The following is a 21,761-nucleotide window of genomic DNA, read 5'->3' on the forward strand; positions in this document are numbered from 1 at the left end:
CAGTGGTAATGGCAGCAAACTGGGAAACTCAGAAGAAGCTGAGACTAGAGATAGAAGGGAAGCTAGTGGAACAGGTAAACAGCTTCAAGTATGTGGGAGGGGTGGTTGAGGAGAAGGGAAGTCTAAATGAAGAGGTCAAAGCTGAAATCAGAGGGGCTGCAGCCAACTGGCATAGAGTGTCAGGTGTAGTCTATGACAGAAGAATGCCAAAGAAGCTGAAAAGTAAGATGTACAAGACAGTGGTGTGACCAGTACTACTGTATGGTACAGAAACCTGGGCAGTAAAGGCAGAGCAGTTGAAGAAGCTAGAGGTGATGGAAATGAAGTGCTTGAGAAGGGTGGTAGGATGCCATTATGGGACAAACAAAGAAATGACAACATAAGAGCAGAAGCCAAACTAGCTCCAATTGCAGAAAATATCAAACAGAACAGATTATGGTGGTTTGGACACGTGCACAGAAAGGTAGAGGACAATCTGGTGAGGAAGATTTGGGACACACAGGAAGAAAGTAAGAGGAAGCGAGGATGTCCAGCAAAGAGGTTGATGGATTGTGTGAAAGAAGATCTGTGACAATCATGCATGACTGTTGAAGAAGGCAGGAGTGTGGCACTGAATCGAGAGAGAGATAGCGACAGTTAACACGATATCCCAACCCCATGTAAAAAAATGGGAAAAAGGGGATGCTGATGATGATTTTATTATTTATTTATTATTTTACATTTGGTTACTGGGAAAGTCCGAATGGACATGGGGCCTTTTTCAATGGTGGCCCGGGGAGAAAAGCTCCACAAATAATATTTACATAAACAATAATAGTTTACAATTTAGTTCACACAGTCAAATTACAAATGATGAATAGCAATATTTATCATATAACAAAATGCATATAATAGGATCAGGAAACAGCAATCTTAGTTTCATTATAAAGTATCTTTTACATTTTAGCGGCTGTCAAAGGGTAAACAAGGATGAGACATGGCTAGATGTAATTATGTAAGAAATGAGAGGAGAGAAGTGGGGTGAAAGTGTAATTGATGGTCACATGAAAGCAGAAAGAGAGAGTAGGAAGGGAGGGTCTTAGTATTAGCCTGTAATGTTACATTTGCAGAGCCATGAGCTCAACAAATGTGATTTTAAGGACTTTTTAAATTCAAGTATAGAAGCTGTGGCTGTGATGGGGGTGGGAGTTTGTTCCAGTATTTTGCTATAGTGCTAGAGTAGAGGGATGAACCTGCTCTATTATTATCTTTAGTTACTTTGAGGAGAAATTTGTAAGTGGAGGGTAGTTGTCTGGTACAAGAGTGTGGAAGTATCAAGCTCCCTTGAACATTATCAGCTTAAATATATGAATTTTGGTCATCTTTTGTGCTGTAGTCCATTCTATCACTTGACATTTCCTTGTGAGCCTCTTAGTTGAATTTCTCTACTTCAGTGCCTCGGTTTTCAAAAACAAGTTTACTGAGTCTTGCTTTTTCAAGCATTATCATGGATAATGAAAAGGACTTCCCTGTATACGGATCAGTGATTCTGTACTTGAATTGGAGTGCTCTATCTCTGTAATATTGCAAACATAGACTTGGTGTCTATATATATATATAAGCAGGGATGAGAGCAAACCACCCTACCCCGAATGGACTCACCTGCCAAAATGTTTTTCTTTGCCTTGAGTTATTTTCTGTTAAGTCAAGATGAGGTATTTCAACTTTTTTTTCATCTTTCAGAAAAATTCAACTAGATGAGCTTGTTATTGTCAAAATAAAAGATTAGTTCCAATATGTCACTCGATTGGTCACTTTTGGTGTTAAATCAGTTTTTTGGTGTTAATGTTTGGGACACCGCATCAATTATTAACATTTTAAATATGTATTAGTTAGCATCTGGTCATCTGTCTGATGTGTAATATAACCATCAATGTTCAAAATTGACTGGGCAATAGAGGGGAACTTTTGTTAAAATGCATTTTATAAAGCTTTACAAGGTTTTGTTATTAGAATTATTTGTGGGTGAAGGGCCATAGGAGTGGAACTCTCGCATTTTGGGCTATGAGATGAAAAGCCTGATGCAAAAATATTTTGGCTTGATATTATGATTGCAAATAATACTTGTTTATTGGTCTTTATAAAGAAATCATATTAACAAGAATTGACTTTGCTTTGATAGTATATTATAGGCACAATGATTTCTAAACCTTATCATACAAAAATATCTAAATAACCCAGCCACCTGCTGCAGTACTAAAAGGATGTTTATAAAAACATCAGTGATGATCCAAGTTTAATTAGTGAATGCAGTTACCATGATGACCAGAAGCAAGCAGTGGGGTGAAATAAAAACAAGTCCTTTTTCCTCTTCAAGACAGCATTAATCTCAGAACTTTCTATATTTAAGAATTATACAATAGTATATTTGCTTTGAAAGAATACAGACAGATGCACTGGGAAACAGACTGATTAGGAATTCATTGTTTCCTTCATATCACACTTTCTGGAATGAATGTGAAGGAATAACAAAAACATGAGGATCTTGGGCACCAGAATGAACCAATGAAGGAGCAAAGAGTACATGACCAATTTACCCTGACATCTACCTCTGCACCATGGTTATCAATAATGATTTCTTTCTGTGTACATATAAAAACAATGCAAGCAATATCATCAAACCATTTGTGATTAGTGTACTATTACTGTTTATTTTATACATTTGCTTACTAGTTAAGAAAATTGGACACAAGTGTCCTTTTTCAGCAGCGACCTGGGAAATCTGCCTCACCAAGTGCCTTGCTCTGTTCATCTAATAGGTAATCAAAGATGAACGGAACCACACTCTGTATCCTTCCTACAGGAAGCAGCTAATTAACTATTATAGTTGATGAAAAGGTTTGCAACTGAAAAATCCATGGTTGGGACGTTTAAAAAATTAAAATCAAAGTTATGCACTAAATCTTGTATTTCTGTAGTAGTTTTCTGTCAATGTCAAAGAGGCATTTAAGAAATTATCTACACTATATATTGATTCTAACCATAAAATATAAATAAACACAAAGCCATCTAATATTTGTTCCTCATACTGAATTATTTTTAGTATTTCACAACTGACTCATCTTAGTAAGGACAACTTTTTCTTTCCCTTGCTTATCAACAATGGATTACAAAGGCACATCATTTTTATGCTGACAGTTAACTGCAAAGAAAAACACACCTAAATCCTTTTTCCAGTCAGCACATTTTGTTGTATGAAAAGAGTGCACGCAGGCACATGTGCACACACGCACACACACACACGCACACACACACACACACACACACACACACACACACACACACACACACACACACACTCACTCACTCACTCACTAATGGATGTACAGAGTGTTAGCCACTGGCATCTAACAAATAACCATGCCTCTAAGTAGATTTTCGTATTAATATCATATTTTATTTTTGTTATGCACAGCGCTCCATGCTTAGGTAAATACACAGTTCTCCTCATGGATGTCTTTAACTGCTGATGGAAGGGGGACTGTAAACTCCTTAATTTAATTTCTCCAAATCTTTTGGGTTTCTAATACCTTGATGGGAATGGACCCCATTCCTAAGTCAAAGTACAGTTAAAAGTTTAAGAAATTAGTATTGTTTCAATCTTTGATGTCAGCCAAAAGTGCTCTTCCCAGCACCCGCAATGTGCCCAATAATGACTCCTTCTGCAATGCATATGGGGTTACATGTATTGGTAACATATGTGAATACAATTGTAGATTTGTTTTTATAAGACCCATTGTTCCTACTACTACTAGAACTGTCTGGGTATCTTTCTTCCACATTGCTCTCATTTCTGCCTGCAAATCCTGATATTTTATGACTTTGTGTCTCTCCATATGCAAGACACTGTAGTCACTGGGTGTGGTGATTTCAATGACCAATGCTACTTTTGACTTCTTTTCATGGACCGCTATATCCAGTTTTCTAGCATCTATCATTTGAACTGTTGGTAATGGGTGATCCCATGTGATGTAGACTTCATCGTTTTCTATGATGCCTTGTAGCTCATGTTTCCAGTGTTTTTCAGTCACTTCAATGCTATAGTGTTTGCACAATCCTCAGTGCTAGTCTTGCCACATTATTATGCCTTTCAGTATACAGTCCTTCTGCCATTAGTATGTCACAACCAGCAGCGAGGTGTGTGACTGTTTCCAATTTGGTTTTACAAAACCTTCATTTGTCTGTTTCTCCCACATGTTCAATGGACCTTGTAAACCAGCGTGTATGTAGCCCACTATGTTGGGCCACCAATATTAACCTTTCACCTCTTGGTTCAAATGCTCTTCTCTTTAACCATTCTTGCATTAATTCTTAATCAACATGAGGTTCTTCCAGAAGATTTCTGTACTTGCAACTATATTTATGCATTTTATGCATTTCTTGCCTTATTATCTGCCCTTCACCTTAAATTATTACTTTTGTTTTTTTGGCACATTCAGTTGCTGCCTGATTTTTATCTACTTCTGGTTTGATTTCCATTCCTGATTTACTCTAATATGCTTCTGCTAGATTACACAGAGGAGTTATCTTAGATTTCTTCTCCTCATGTTTTAAAACTTTCACTACATTTAGGTCTTGTGAGGTCAGCAGATATGCGTGGAGATCTGCGATTGCAGATCTTTACATGTAATCAATTACAAGGAGGCCCATCCCTCCTTCAGAACAGGGAATGTATAATCTTTGCATGCACTGATTTTTATAAATCATTTGGTGAGCACGAATCATCCTTCTTCTTTTCCTGTCTAATCCATCCAACCCGTTTTGGGGCCAGTCAATCACTTCAAAACTGTAAGTCAGGACAGGAAGAACAAATTGGTTTAGAGCTTGGATTTTGTTTCTAGATGTCAACCCTGTTTTCAGGATTAATTTAAGTTTTTTTCAGGTATTCCTTACTAAGTTTTATTCTCATTTGTTCATGTTTCATTGTTGATCCTTCATCACCTCCCAAATATTTATACACTCTCTCTTGCTCAAGTTGTTTTATATCACATTCCTGTCCCAAACTGATGTTTTGCTGGTGCTGCAGTTTTCCTGCTTTAAAGGTTGATTTTGCACATTTATCAAGACCAAATTACATTCTTATATCATATGAAAACGTTTTGACAACTTGCAGTTGTACTTTCAACTCCTCATCTGATGAGCTATACAGTTTTAAATCATCAACAAAGAGAAGATGAGAAGTCTTTACACTTTCTTGTTTTCTAGGAGCCAAATTATTGCCATGGCCTAAGCTGTTAAGCAGACAGCTTATAGGGTTAAGGGCAAGACAGAATAGCAGTGGTGACAGAGAGTCACCCTGGAATATCACCCTTTGAATTTTTATCCCTGGGATAATAATTTGTCCTTTATCATGGCTTAATTGCAATGTGGTCTGCCACTGTTTCATGCTCACTGTAATGTAATTGATCAGTGTAGGATGTATCTTATACACTTTTAAGCATTCTTTTTACCCACAAATGTGTGATAGTATCAAATGTTTTTTTGTAGTCAGTCCATGCTATACTTAAGATTCTTCCCCTTTTTTACAGTTCTCCACTATGACTTTATTTAACAACAAATGATCCTTTGTTCCATATCACTTTCTTTTATTACCCATTTGTTCTACTGTCATAATTCAGTTTCCTTCTAAATGACTATAAACACTGATGGCATCATTTCCCATGCATAGTTTATACGTCGTCAGAAGGCAAGTTATTGGTCTATAATTTTTAACAGTATGCGTGTGCATATGTAACAAATGATAGCTACCTTTATTAAACCATAAAACATCCTAACTATTGCATACTAGCATTAATATACAATGGACTGTGAGTTATGATGTAATGTACTCTATCAGCTGTGTTTGGTCACTTGGGATTTGCCATTATAACAAAATACTTGCATTTGTCAGTATATTGTATCTTAATCTAAAATTTAACTATATTTTAATGCTATAGAAATCACCAATGAAGACTAGGTGATGCAGAATTTATCAACAACATAACCTAGAAATAGTGAGACATACCATCAAACATAAAGCTCACATGATGAATTATCATCAGATTTGGGGAATATTGCATCAGCCATGGTTTGATCATAAGTATTACCCAAATCTGATAATTTTTATTTTTTTAATTAATTCCATTGTACATTGATACTCTTTCACCTCCCAGCTTGTTTCCTCTTATTTCCCTCAGTTGACATACCCTGTAGTTATCGTTGAAAGCTGCATGCACGTTATTGTGGGTACAGATGCAGACACACTTCTGAGTGCAGCTTTTATCACTGATGCAGGTACCTTTAAACAAAATATTCTGTAAAAAGTCACATACTAGTAGCTCATGACACACTTGCTTACTTCCACTTGCTCTAAACAAGCGCACTCACTTCCACCAGCCTTATACTACTTAATTACCTCACCCTCCCACCACTGACCCTACTAAACTGTATAGCCCAACCACACCCTAACTCTTACCTTAAAAAAAATTGCCACCCATTCCCTAACAGTAACTCGAGTTATTACTTCCTAACCTTATCTATAAAAATTCCCAACTACTGTTTTAACTAAAGTCCCCATTGACTGCCCAAGCCTAAAACTTCCCTCCCACTCTTTAAAGGCAAATTCCTCCATTGCTCCCAAACCTAAAATTCTAATACCCCTCCCTAAATCTAAATGAACAAACTGCTCTCTAAAAAGCTAAACCCACCCCAAGCCTATACTACCCGATCACTGTCTAAACCTACAACTCCACTTCCTCTCTCTAATCCTGAATAACCCTCCCAGTCCCTAACCCTAAAACTCCTTCCCACTCCCTAAGTGTATATCAGTATTGCTGAAAATGTAAGATGAACTCCTACCACATTCAACTCCCTCTTCACGGCTGCCACACCTGAATAATGTGCTCCCTCTCTGCACATGGGAGCTGTTCCTTGCCTGAACTCACTATGTTGGAAAAAGCATGGGCAGTGGGCAGCAGCAGCAGCACATGACAGCTGCAAGATGTTTGGGTCCCTGGTTGAGAGAATCTGGTGTTAAGGCATCTGAGACTAGGGCAGTGTTTGTAGGAGACCCTTTAGAAACCTTTGGTATTCTAAGGCTATTTTGCATTCCAGGTATAACATGCTTCCAGTCTTATAATGGTAGTTAAATTTAAGGCAACATATTTACATTGTAATGCTGGGCAACATTTTTTTTAATGATGGAAATTAAGGATTTAGTATGAAAGACTGTACCTTCTTCAGTCAATAAACACAACATAATGATAATGCCAATTTGTTATCCAGCTAAAGCCACTAAATACACAATACCTTTTCAGGGGTGACCAATAAATAATGTCTGTTTGACTTACTCAAGGTCACAAAGTAGGCAAATTAGGGCTGAGGGAATCAAACCCATATGACAAATATAATAACAGTCAGTAGATTATTTAGAATGTCTTTGCCTTTAAAAATTGCTAGAGTTAACAGTCTATTACTGCCTGTGTGCAGAACTGCTTTGGCAATAATTTTCTACTTTTTAGCAATATAATATGCATGACCATTACATAATCAGAACTCCATTATATTCTATATATCTGCAAATCACTTCATTTGCATGCTTATATCCATTTCAAGCCATCAGTGTGTTTCCCTGTAAGACAGCAGTGTTTTCCATTGTGGAACTGCTCTTCCTATTTAAAACCTTGCTCTACAATTTGCTATGCTAAGTATTACATCTTTCTAGCCACCAAGTCATCTGTTACAGCAAAACAATAAAGAGTAAACCCGTAGGATGCAGAGAAATCTATGCAAATTCTTTCACAAAATCTAATTTTATAACATAAGCAAAATGAAATGATTTTCTCAAGTTATGTACATCATCTTTGAAGTAATAGCTATAGAAATTCTCAGACAAAATACATATTTCAGAATGAACATTGCTTTCCCTTGGAAGCTAGTTAATTTTTCACCTTGTTATTTCAATTTGTTACATTCTTTTTTTTTTACTGTTTCTATCCCTGTTGATTTTCCAGCTTTTATAGCATGCATGCTTTAGGAGAGTAGGTGTAACAGTTTCCCACTGTAGTATGCCTATTTGCATCAGCCACCAAGGGATGGGACTGTCATGTATAGAAAATATCTCCTCTCACCGACAGAGTGATTGTCTTAAGGACAGTTGGGATACTACAGTATAAGCCTCTAGCCTTGGAAGAATTAGAGTTCACCTTTGAATTTGCATGGCTCCAGTCTTGGTGGGGTCTGAAGTCAGACTTTCACACCCCTGGGGCAAGGGAAGCATGAGATGAAGTGAGGAGAATGAAAGAAAGAAACATTACTGACATGAGGAAGGGGTGTTTGAAGCACGAGCCTGGACGATGGTGACCACCAGGATTCACCCACTATGGCACCCAGTCAGTAAGGGTAGTTTATTGTAAGGCAAATGACATCTGGAAATGGGAGGACAATGTCAGCTGACCTGGACAGGTGGAGTGAATGGGAAAACCACAGAACAATAGCTTGACGGTCAGCAGGCACAAGAGGCAAAAAATATTTAGAAAAACAAACATTCATATATTTCTTCATTATCTCTCTTTTCTTAACATTTTTTGTAGAAGTCTTCTCTTGCTGACCTCTTTTTTTGCTGTTTCTAATGAGAATTACACTCTTTGTACCAACTTATATAAAATGACTTCAACTTTTGATCGGTTTTCAGAACTATTTTGCCTCCCTGCATTTGCTCTGACACACACACACTGAAAACTTTCTGTCAGTTGATATGCATAACTCTTTGTTAAAGTTTGTCTAATTAAATGCCTCATCTTTTATCCCTTTCCTTTCAACAGTAATCTTATTACATATAAACACAAGATACTGCTGTCTAAACAAGAAACTGCACTCCCTGGAAGTACTCCTCACTTGGAAAGATGCTAACATCTTTGCAGTCACCGAGACATGGGTCAAAGGCATGGAAAGCACCACAGCTGTGTAGTGCTACAATGCCTGCCATATGTTCAAACCACAAACGGAGCAAGAAAGAAGCAAAGGAGGGGTTTATCCATCTTCATTATGGGTAGGTACACCTCTGGAATGGTCAAAGAGTATGACTCTTGGGCTACTCACTGTCCAATTAACTATAGGCAGAGCCCTCTACCACATCATAGCTAGCTATAGGTCCCCCACCATGAAGCAGGAAAAGCATATTGCATACCTGCACTTACTGGAGTCACTTGCTATACAACCCAACACCTTACTCATGGATGATTTTAATTATCCTACCATTGACTGGGAAACATACACGACCACAAACATGCTGGCTCACAGGATCTTGGACTTTGCAATACAAATGCTCTGTAGCAGCTAGCCAGTATACTCACAAGAGGCTCAAATGTCCTAAACACAGCACACACTAACATGAGAGAGCATTGCAGCTCCCCCCATGTGATGTCTTTCCTGGTAAGATCAGACCATAAATCAGTCTCATTCTATGTAATTATAAGACCAGATACCCCATCAGGCTTAAAAATGCTTAAGACTTTTTCTAAAACAAATTACCTCCTAGTAAGTGATGGTATAAGAACTTTCAAAGCCCCTCAAATACAAATAACATAGACTTCTATGCAGAGGTGTGCACCAATGCTCTGTATAACCACTTAAGCAGATGCATTAAATCAGCTATACTTGATACATTAAAACCAAAAAAACAAGCCACCCTGGTGAACTAGTATAAACAGGCTATACAACAAGAGAGAAACTAATGTCCAAGAACAAAAAGGAACTGACTCAGCAGAGGAAGAAATCCTTCTCTAGCTAAATCAAACAAATTAGAGACCTTATCAAGTCCTCTAAAGCTAATTATGATGCAACAATAGCCTCCCTAGCTAAAGATAATCACAAGGCATTCTTTAACTATACCTAAAATCTAAAAGGGAATACCCAGCTATGTATAGAACTGGTTGTGGATGGCCACCCGTACTGAACTGGAGGTAATAGCCAACCTTCTAGCTGACCGATATGGAGAAAACTTCCCCCCTGCCAGTCATCCCCCAAAGTATACCTGCCACCACTTCTCAGCCTATTATCTCTCAGATAGTATGTCATCTCAGTACTCTCCAAGGCCAAAAACAGAGTATCAATAGGACCAGACAATATCACAGGTTGCCTTTTAAACAACTTAAAACACGACCTAGAAGACCCACTTGGATCCCTAATTTAACTACAGCCTGCAAAGTGGCTATGTTCCAATGAAATGCAGAACAGCAACAGTAATCCTTCTGCACAAAAGGGGACCATTAACCACCCTGGGAATTATAAGTCTATAAGCTTGACTAGCCCCATCTGCAATGCCATGGAAAGAATCACTATGGATCTTATTAACAAGGACACAGGTAATCTCCAAACTCTGTACCCAACACAGTTTGGATTCATTAAAGATAGATCATGCCTGTTAAACATGGTTGATTTCTTTGAGAAAGTCACCAAGGACCTGGATGAGGGAAAGGCAGCGCATACTACCTATATTGACCTAGACAAGGCATTTTACACAATCCCCAATTTAGGTATTATAGACATACTCTCCCAATTAACTCCTATATTAACAGATGGGTAGCCAACTGACTCACCTACAGGGCACATACAGTCAAAGTGGGTGACTTCATCTCTCGCAAAAGACAAGTCATCACTGGCATACCAAAGGATTCTGTGCTAAGCCCCTTACTGTTCAGAATTTATTTCTCAGAAGTTCAGGCAAACTTGGATGACCTGTGGCTGACCAAATTCACTGACGATTGCAAACTGGAGCAATCATTGAGTCACCCAATGATGTTAATATACTGCAGACAGGGTTAACACAGACAAATGATTGGTGCCAAAGCTATGGATTAAAGCTAAATGCAATGAAATGCATTATTATTCACTTTGGGAAAGCTGACATCCCTGCTAATTACGTTATAAACAGCAACCCTAAGTGTTCACCCAGTGGTGCATGATCTGAGTACTCAGGATGATAGCAATCTGAACTTTGACCATCACATATCAACAGTAGTAAGGACATTCTTCTGTGTGGCACATCTTATAAGTAAAGGCATTGCACCTAAATCTAAGGATCTTATAATTCCATTATACCCTGCCCTCATCAGACCAATAATTCTGTACAATGCTTCCTTTTGCATGTACCTCTCCAGACACCTGCAACAATTGGAGAGACCACAGAGGTTTCTCACCAAGAAATTACAGAGTACACAAAAAAGGCTTATGTGGAAAGACTGAAAGCCCTGTCACTGTATTCTGTCTCCTATAGGTTGTTAAGGGGTGATCTGTGCCTGACTTATAGGGCAGTCTCTGACCCAACCCTGATGGAAATCAAGCTGCAGGAGGGTCACTCGCTCCAGGGATCTTAACAGCTTCTGACATTAACAGGTCATGCTGGAGAGATAGATACAGTACATCTCCCAGAGACTGCCACTTCTCTGGAACAAGCTTCCAATTCACATGAAACAGAGCCCCTCATTAACCCTCTTCAAATGCAACCTAGATCAATGGAAGGGTGACCGCAGATTTACTACTGGGGAGGTGCCCTTGTCCCTCCTGGACAGAGGATGTTGGTATTAACTATCATAACCCTGACCTTAGTGAACTTCACTCACCTAACCACTGACAATTGGGGCAACTCAGGATAAATATGGCTAGGCTTGTAAGGGTTCTACAGCCATTAACCTAGTGACCTCCTATGAACCTATATGCTTGCCCTTATGTCATCTTCTTTATTTTGCAATTACTTTTAAAATATATATTTCAATGTCTGACTATCATAGGATATTTCATGGTTAGTACTCTAATTGGTATTTTTTCCATCTGATATCAGTCAGGTTTTATATCTGGTGTATTGTTTGTTTTTGGTCAGGATAATGACTAAAATTGTCCAGCAAGTACCATGCATATCTATTTAATAGAAAAGCTGTCAAACAACTTTAGAAGAGAAGAAAAACATAAATAATGCTTCATACATTATTTACAAAACATATAAAAAGACACTACAGTACTGATTCCAATGTTCCATATCCAGTTTTGCGCATGTTCTTCGTTTCAGATTATGATCAAGTTGATGCATTGTTGTTTTCCAGTTCTTTGGAATTTCTTTCCAACATGAAAGATAAAAGGTATCTAAGTAACAATAACTTTCTTAATAAACTCCCTTTCTATTAATGGACTTTTTAGTGCCTCATTTCCAATAACCAGCAACCAAAATGTGACAATAGAACCATGCAGTATTTCCTGCTCAGCTAGAAACCCTACAGAGTGGATCATTACAGTTCATAGAGGTCTCAGGCTCAGGCTATCCCATATCAGGTGAAAGTCCTTGGTGTTTCCTGGCCATTACTGCCATCATTTGCTCTCTGTAGATCCAACTGTCCACACCAGATCCACAGGGACATTTGCCAAATATTCAGTAGTTTAGCCATTGTAAATCTGGAAAGCTCAGGTTGACACCTGTGAGTTGTACTCTGAATGCTTTCTAACAATCCTTCTGGGGATGGCTTTCCTTTAACATTTCTCCCACTTCCTTCTCATCTTCTCTAGCACCGCTAATTTGAGAGATGACCTGATTAATATAAAGCTTATGGTGTTTTCCTGAAACATGACCATAATTCTAATTGATGGAATACAATGCCGTAATGTATCCCTTATTTGAAAGTATTGCCACCAGAATAGGCTGGCTTGAGAAACTGTATCAATAGATCTAGGCATGCAATTACAGAGATGGTCACACAATCCAACACATCCCTCACAAACACTATACACACTTGAATCCATTTGGGTTACCATAAGAAAGGTCTCATACCATGTATTACCTAGTTATAGAAACCATCAAAACTATCAGAAAGGTCCTGCACTAATAGCTAGCTATAGGACTCTCTCTATGACAAAAGAAAACTGCAACACCTATCTACAGGAACTAGAATCACTCAGTATTAAACCCAATACCATTTTCATAGATGATCTAAAGTATCCGACTATAAACTGGAAAATCTACACCACCACGAGTACACAAGCACAAAGATTCCTGTACTTTATTACAAATGACCCTGGAACAATTAGTCAGAGTACCCGTTAGGGAGAAAAACATCTTGGATCCTGACCTTACTAATGTGGAGGCATCTTGTATCATCCCTTGTGTATCTTTATCCCATGTTAGGTCTGACCATGAAGCAGGGTCCTTTGAAATAAAACTAAAACCAGAGATCCCTTTCACCCTTTAGAAATTTCATTAAGACAAACTACCTCATCCTAAGTGATACATTGGCAAACTTCAACTCCCCACCAAACCCAGTTAACTCCACTAAACATACAGAAATGTACATCACCACACTATACCAGCATGTAAATAACTGCATAGATGCAGCTGTACCCCATTTGAGCAAGTGCAGGGCAAACACCAGAAACAAATCCACATGGCTGAACCTTAATAGCAACAAGCTTTATAATGAAAGGAAAATAATTTTGACCAAACGTAAGAAGGGCAATTCCCATAATGTTAGAACCCTTGTCACTGAAGGTATGATGAAGGTATGGCCCTGAATTTAGGTCCCTCAAAAAAGTGTTCATGATCTCCATCTGGCTTGTCCGAACAATCTTGGCAATTGACTGGTACTCCTCTGCTAGAATCCTATTTACCTCTGTGGTGGTGTGGACATGATCCCTTCAGTATTCCTCATTGTAGGAATAAATAATTGTTTGTTTTAAATTTTTCTGTGTTCTCTAAATTTTCCTGATAAAAGCTTCTGAGGAGTAATGTGTGTGGCCCAATGAAAATAATTTATACCATTCTTATTTATCAGCAATTCACTGCTAAGCATGGTCTTGTACTTCCTTCTGAGTTCTTGTATCTGCCAGGAAAATAAGTTCTTCCTGGACTTTATCTCATAAAAAGCTATGCCTACATCTGCTGATCTCTCTTTCTCTCTCTCTTAAATTGTGTTAGCCAGATTTTACACTCTTTTTAAATTGCCCCATGTTGTGACAATATTATCCACAACATTGTTCTTCTTGTCCCAGAAGGTTTTGATCCACAAACTCAACTTCTTTTTAAATCTCTCTCGCTTAAGGAGAAGTTTATCTTGTTTCCTTTGAAGCAGAACTGGCTCCTTATTCTCTAAGGATAATATAACCATAATCAATGCATGCAACTCATTAGGAGTAATGAGCAACCCCCCCCCCCCCGACAAGATACCAGTGCATGGAAAGTCATTCCCTTTTGTGTGGTTTTGCACTTTCCACATGTCGCTAAGCCAGTAGCCATTCACTATAGAGTGCAGTAAATGAGTAGCCTTCAGAAGTCTAATTACCCCAGCAGGGAGTCTAGCTAGTTTATCTTTCATTACCATGTTAAAGTCACCTCACAACATTACTGTACAATTTGGCAGGATTGATTCCCTTGCTGCCCTATTGAACTCCAATTAGGGACTCTTCTCATCCTCATTTGGATCATAGAAATTGGACAGCACCATCTGCCCAAAGCCAGCCTGCAGCATTTATGTCAGCTATTTCCCCTCACTGTCTTGGGACTGCTGCAACATAGGCCAGCCTAATGCCCTGTGTAGTAAAATTGCTATCTCCGCTTTGAGGAAGTTCCACAGCAAGTCTGTGTGTTCCCCTGCAATTTGGGCAAGCAATTATGAGCATTTTTTCTTTTAATCTTGGTCTGCTGCAGTAAAATAATTTTGGTGAATCTATTTGCAAAAAGTGTAAGAAAGCCATGCTTTTAAATGGAGTTGAAGGTCCCTTGACATTTCATGTCATTGCCACCTTTGTATATTCGCTTGAGATAAAGTAGAGACTGAGCTATTTTGTATTCCCTAAGAAGATACATTACTAAGAATGGTTGCTTTAAATTCACTCACTAAATCCTTTACCTAGAATAAAAATAGAAAAGAAAAAGGCACGTAGTAAATTATACTCATTAAATAACACCAGCAGATAAATGGACAGTCCATGCCAGAGGTAATGTCCCACGACATCCATTAAAGAACTCCTTCTCTCCCCTCCAGTAAATGCAAAAAAAAAAAAAAAACAAGCAGTGAAGTAGATAAGCCTTTTGCATACTTAAAAATATACAAATCTGTATCATAAAAAAGTGGGTCTTAGATTACACATGATTTATCTCTTCTTTCCAGTAAATCTAAGATAGTTAATTCAGTTTAATGACTGGCAAAACCAAAATGATTAAAGTAGGTCCCTGGTCTTTACTAGACCAAAACTCCAGCAATTTCAGTGTACTCTATCCTTGCAGATTCCTGGCAAGGGACAATTATTCAGTAGCCAATCTAGGGTATTATCAAATCCGCCCGTGTGACTCTCCAGTTCTGTGGATTCTGCCCATGACTTTTTCACAACACTTATCTCTTCTATAGAAATGGATGAAGTGCTTAAGTCTTCCTATGCCTGTTCCTAAACTTCATCATGAGGAGTGGTAAACAATCACTTGGAGCCTGCTTTAGACAAGAAAATTCTGCAGTAAACCTGTATTTAACCATGCATCTCAGCTTGTGACACTTGTTGATGTATGCAGATATCACCTTTCTTCTGTTGTACAGTGTTACACTGTAATTGAATGCAATGTTGACATGGTGACTGGCAAAAAACAAGCTGAGCCCCAAAAATCTTGTGCATTTTAGAATTGTCTCCCAGCCATTATAATGCAAACATCTGCTGATGAAGTGCCTGGGTGCATTGTCGGTAATGAACTGGGTGTGATGCAGTGGGCACTCTTGATCCCCAGGGCAAATGATCCTCTCAGTAGTTTTTTAACTCTTCCTTGATAAATTTAATACTATCCAGGCCCCTATTATTTCCAGCAGCTCAATAAATCTTAAATTATTACATCATTTTCTGAGTTCAATGTCTTCTAAATTTTGTTTCAGTGTCTTCAACTGTATTTGTATCTCAGGAATACTTTTGGAGCGTGTGGCTACTATTTCAACTCATTCTGTTGTCTCATAGATGATTCAGTTGTCGATAATTACTGTTCATGTTTGGCAGTAATGGCTGTAATTTGATGCATCTCCTTTGTTTGTGGACAAGGATTCAACAGATGATCTACAAACCCAAGTCATCCTGCACTATCATACTCTCCATCATGGTGGTTTGCTGTAGCATATGCTAGAAGTCTAAACCTCAAAATGCACTCTCTCGAGGCACTCCTAAAAATGGAGAACATCGATATCTGTGCAGTAACTGAGACCTGGTTCAAGGCTCCAGAGAGCACCCCTGCAATACCAGGCTACAACTCTTACCACACTTTTCGGCCACCAAACCAGGATCGAAACACTAAAGGTGGAGGAGTGTCTATATTCACCAAGGATATTCACACCACCAGGCTAGTTGCCCAACACAATCCGTCTGAAATTCTCCAGGTGCAACTAACACTAGGTAAGACTGCAATCCAAATTGTAGCTTGCGAAAGATCCCCCACCATGCCCCAAGATTCTCACTACACCTTTCTAAACATACTGGAAAATATTAAGTTACAAACACCCTAATACTGGGTGACTTCAATTACCTTGCCATTAACTGGGAAAACTACTCATGTACCAACACCTTTGCCCAACAGTTCTTGGAATTCATAAATTCCAATGCCCTGGATCAACTAATCCTTTGTCCCACCAGGGGATCCAATATCCTAGACCTAGTCATTATCAACATGGGAAATTGATGCTCCACACCTATGGTCATCCCCTCATTGGTCAGGTCAGACCATAAGCTAATCACCCTTAACATCCACATCCCACCCCCCCCCCCAGTAAGGAAACCTCCATAAAAAACTTCTCCAAAGCCAACTTCATGCTACTCAAGTCAGAAGTGACAAATGTCATGACACCCAGGCAGATGGGAACTGAAAGTTCAACTGCTGAGTCCTATACTAAGGCACTGTATGAGCACATCCACTCATGCATGAATTGTGCCATCCCAAATAGAACCAAGATGCTCTTCTCCAAAAAAATGAAGCCAATCTGGTGGTCCCCTGCCATAATCAAACTTTACAACAAAAGGAAGAAACTGTTGCAGAAAAGAGGAAAATCCCTGGATGCAAAACAAAAAACTCCTTTACCAGCCTCAGTAAGAAGCTGAAATCCCTCATAAGATCCTCCAAAGCTAGTTACAAAAATAAAATTGCCAAAGATTCCAAAGATAATCACAAGGCATTCTATAACTATGTTAAGAATCTAAATGGCAATGCTCAGATCTGCGCTGAGCTACAACAGAATGGCATTAAGTATACTAATCCCAAGGATATTGCCTATATCCTGGCAGATCGATTCAGTGCCAACTTCACCCCCCTCTCACCCCCTAAATGGGCCATCTCAATACTGGAAGATTGCCAAATTCTGGAAATAACGGTCAGACAGGTAAAAAACGCACTCTCCAAAGCTAAGAATACAGCATCCATGGGACCAGATGATATCCCGGCTGTGTACTACATGAACTACAAAATGAAATGGCACGTCACCTAAGTGTCATGTTTAATCATAGCCTCACCTCAGGCTTCATGCCCACTGAGTGGCGCACAGCTACAGTTATCCCACTCCACAAGGGGGATCCACTTTGGATCCCGGGAACTACCACCCCATCAGTCTGATGAGCCTGATCTGCAAGGCCATGGAACGTATTATCATGGAGCTTATAAACAAAGACATTGGCAACCTTCAAACACTAGACCCCCACCCAGTTTGGGTTCGTGAAGGGCCGATCTTGTCTCCTGAACCTGATTGACTTCTTTGAATCAGTCTCCAGAGTTGTGGACGAGGGTAAACAGCCTATCTGGACCTCACCAAGGCTTTTGACACCATCCCCCACTCTGGAATCATAGATAAACTTACTAAGCTGGGCAATAATCCCTACATCACTCGATGGGTTGCCAACTGGCTTACTGACAGAACCCACACTGTAAATGTAGCTGACTCCAAATCCTAGCTCCAGAACAGTGACAAGTGGAGTACCTCAGGGTTCAGTCCTGGGACCACTCTTGTTTGGCATCTACTTCTCTGAAGTACAGGCCAATACTAAGTTCACAGATGACAAAATCCTTAAAAGGTAAGACACCCTTGATCACTATAAGTAAAAAACTAAGAGCTCTCATAAAATCATCCAAAGCAAATTTTGAGAGAAAAATAGCTAAAGACTCAAAAGACAATCATAAGGCCTTCTTTAGCTATGTTAGAAACCTGGGAGGAACCTCCCAGATATGCTCAGAACTAGTTCAAAATGATGTGAAGATTACTGATCCTACAGACATTGCCAACATACTGGCTGACAGGTTCAGTGCAAACTTCTCCCCTCCCCAAAAGGAGAGATATCTATACCAAGCGATTGCAGCCCCCAAACATCTCCAACGCCCAAGTGAGAACTGCTCTCTCCAAAGCAAAAACACAGCATCCATGGGACCTGATGGTGTCCCGGCTGTGTGCTCCACGAACTCAACGAGGAATTAAACCCACAGCTAGGACAGCTGTTTAATCATAGTCTTACCTCTGGATACGCACTCCAGGAGTGGCGCACTGCAACTGTGGTCCCACTTCACAAAGGCGGTGCCTCCACCGACCCTGGAAATTACCGGCCCATTAGCTTGACAAGCCTTATCTGCAAAGCCATGGAGAGGATCATAATGGACCTCATAAATAAAGACATAGGGAATTTGCAGACTTTGGATCCATCCCAGTTTGGCTTTGTCAAAGGCAGATCATGCCTTTTAAACTTGGTTGACTTTTTGAAACAGTCACCAAAGCCATTGATGAGGGAAAGGCAGTCCATACAGCCTACCTCGATCTGGCGAAGGCCTTCGATACAATACCCCACTCGGGTATCATTGAAAAACTCATCAGCTTAAATGTTAACCCATACATCACAAGATGGGTTGCAAACTGGCTGAGTGACAGAACCCACAGGGTCAGAGTCGCTGGCGCCATGTCAGACTCAAAGCCTGTCACAAGTGGTGTACCACAGGGCTCAGTCCTGGGCCCACTCTTGTTTGGCATCTACTTTTCCGAAGTACAAGCAAACACAGGAGGGTTATGGCTGACAAAGTTTGCAGATGACTGCAAACTGGGCGCCATAGTAGAAAACACATCTGACACAGATATCCTTCAGAAGGGTCTCACAGAAACGGATAACTGGTGCCAGAGCCATGGCCTAAAGTTAAATGCCAAAAATGCATAGTCATACCCTTCGGGAAAAACAAGGTTACCCCTAGCTACCAAATAGGTGGCAATCCACTGAGCATAGAAGAAGTTATCAGGGACCTGGGGACCCAGGTTGATAGTAGTCTGTCATTCGACACCCATGTAGCTAAAGTAGTTAGGAAGACCTTCTACATTGCCCACCTTATCATGAAGGGATTCTCATCTAGATCAAGGGAGGTCATAGTCTCCCTATACTCATCACTCATCAGACCAATGATTGAGTACAATGCCCCATTCGGAATGTATCTGACCCGACACTTGCAGCAGCTGGAGAGGCCACAAAAGTTCCTCACCAAAAGGATAAAGGGTCTCAAACATCTGTCCTATGCTGCCCGACTGAAAGAACTCCAGCTCTATTCAGTCGCTTACCGCTTGCTCAGAGGTGACCGTTGCCTAACATACAAGGCCATGTCAAACCCAGATTTGATGAATATGCTTCACCTCAAAAAATCTAGATCCGTCAGAGCCACAAGGGCAGGAGACTTAAACCTCGACACGGCTATTAATAGGACGCTGGAGGGATAGATTCATCACCCAAAGACTCCCTATGCTGTGGAATAAAATTCCGGTATATGTGAGGCAGAGCACCTCGCTGGCCTTGTTCAAGAGAAATCTTGACCAATGGATGGGAGATCGCAGATATACCCCAGGGATTACCTCAGTGTCACTGCTCAACAGAGGCACAGCAAAATAATGGGTATAGTTCCCCATACTAAAGGGGTGGCGTAAGCCACAAAACTATGGGCTAGGCTTGTAAATGCCCTCGGGCAGATAGCCTAGTATGAACCTATGAACCTATGAACCTAAATGATGTGGATACTCTACAAAAGGACCTTACAGAAACAGATGCTTGGTGCCAGAGCCAATGCCAAGAAATGTATAGTTATCCCCTTTGGGAAAAAACATGTACGTATGAATTACCACATAGGTGGCAGTACACTAAACACAGAAAGTGTGATAAGAGACTTAGGGACACAGGTTGACAGTGGTCTTACCTTCAATAACCACATTGCTACAAGAGTCAGGAAATCCTTCTATGTGGCACACCTCATCACTAAGGGCTTTTCATCCAGAAAAAAGAAGGCCATTGTCCTACTGTACTCATCCCTCATTAGACCCACTATAGAATACAATGCCCCATTTGGTATGCACCTCTCAAGACACCTGCAACAATTGGAAAGGCCGCAGAAATATCTCACTAAAAGAATCACAGGCCTAAAGCAGATGCCCTATGCTGACCGCCTTAACAAAATCCAGATATGCTCTGTCGCATATCATCTACTCAGAGGCGATCTCTGCTTAACATACAAGGCCATGTCCAACCCAGAGCTGTTGGACATGCTACACTTAAAGAAATCCCAATCACTCAGACCCACATGCTCCAGGGATCTAAACCTTGTCATCACAATAAACAAAATATGCTGGAGGGATAGGTTCCTGGCCCAGAGACTTCCCAGACTCTGGAAAAGACTGCCCATACATGTCAAGCAGAGCGCCTCTTTGGCCCTCTTCAAAAGGAACCTTGACGATTGAATGGGAGAAAACAATTCACCCCAGGGATTATGTCAGTCGCCCTGCTAGACAGGGATCCAGGAAGTAAATTTTGTGGGAAGAAATAGCCAGGGAATTGTTATGGCTAGGCTTGTATAGGCCCTAGGGCCGATAGCCTAGTAGCAACTTATGAACCTATGTGGGTACACTGCTCTCTTGCTGATATGTCCTGTAATGCAGTGTTTACAAACTTAAACATCCCAAAACTATTCTCATGCACTAATACCAACTCTGGCATGTCTTTCTACCACCACCATATGGAATTCACATGACATTCAGAATGGACTGCACTCGCATACTGCTTGGAAGATAAAATCAGTGTGTCTCCTCCATGCTTGTGGCTGTGCATGCCACCCTTCCACCTGTTATCAGATACATATTTACACAAATTCTGCATTTAATTTTGTTGAACTGAACATTGTACTTGCATCAACCAGATTGAAGCCTCCATCCTCCTCCTCTGGTTAACAGCTCTGCTAGGATGTATCCGGTGTCTTTTCATGAATGCATGTTAATTCTACTGCTGGAATCAAATGCCATGAGAACAATAATGTGCACTATAAGCAGGTTATTTCTCACTGTAAAAAGTTTAAACCTATTTATCCCTAATTTTTTTACAATAAAAGAACCGGGAATTTACTTTGGAAATAATAAAAATAAAGATGCTATCATTGCTGGACTTTTGAAAGTGCACTTTTGCTAAGCACGTTTCTGATGTAAGAAAGGTAATTAATAAAGTGTTGTTTAACACCTTTTAGTGACAGAGTAAAAGCTAGCCTCCATACAGCAGTTTAAAATATTTACAGAGCTTCAAAAGCTATTAGACAATTTAGTTTCACATGGACGTGCACAGAAAAAATGGTGGCAGAGTAATAAAGCTGTTCACTTCGTACACGCCCCGTCACTTGTGTCTGGTGTGTGGTGTGTTGTCTGCCTGCCTGTGCTAAGTGTTTTAGTGCTTTCAAAGCTGTAAAATGCTTT

This window comes from Protopterus annectens, chromosome 1.part2 (assembly GCF_019279795.1).
Source record: "Protopterus annectens isolate FY-2018-M chromosome 1.part2, PAN1.0, whole genome shotgun sequence".
NCBI lineage: Eukaryota > Metazoa > Chordata > Ceratodontiformes > Protopteridae > Protopterus > Protopterus annectens.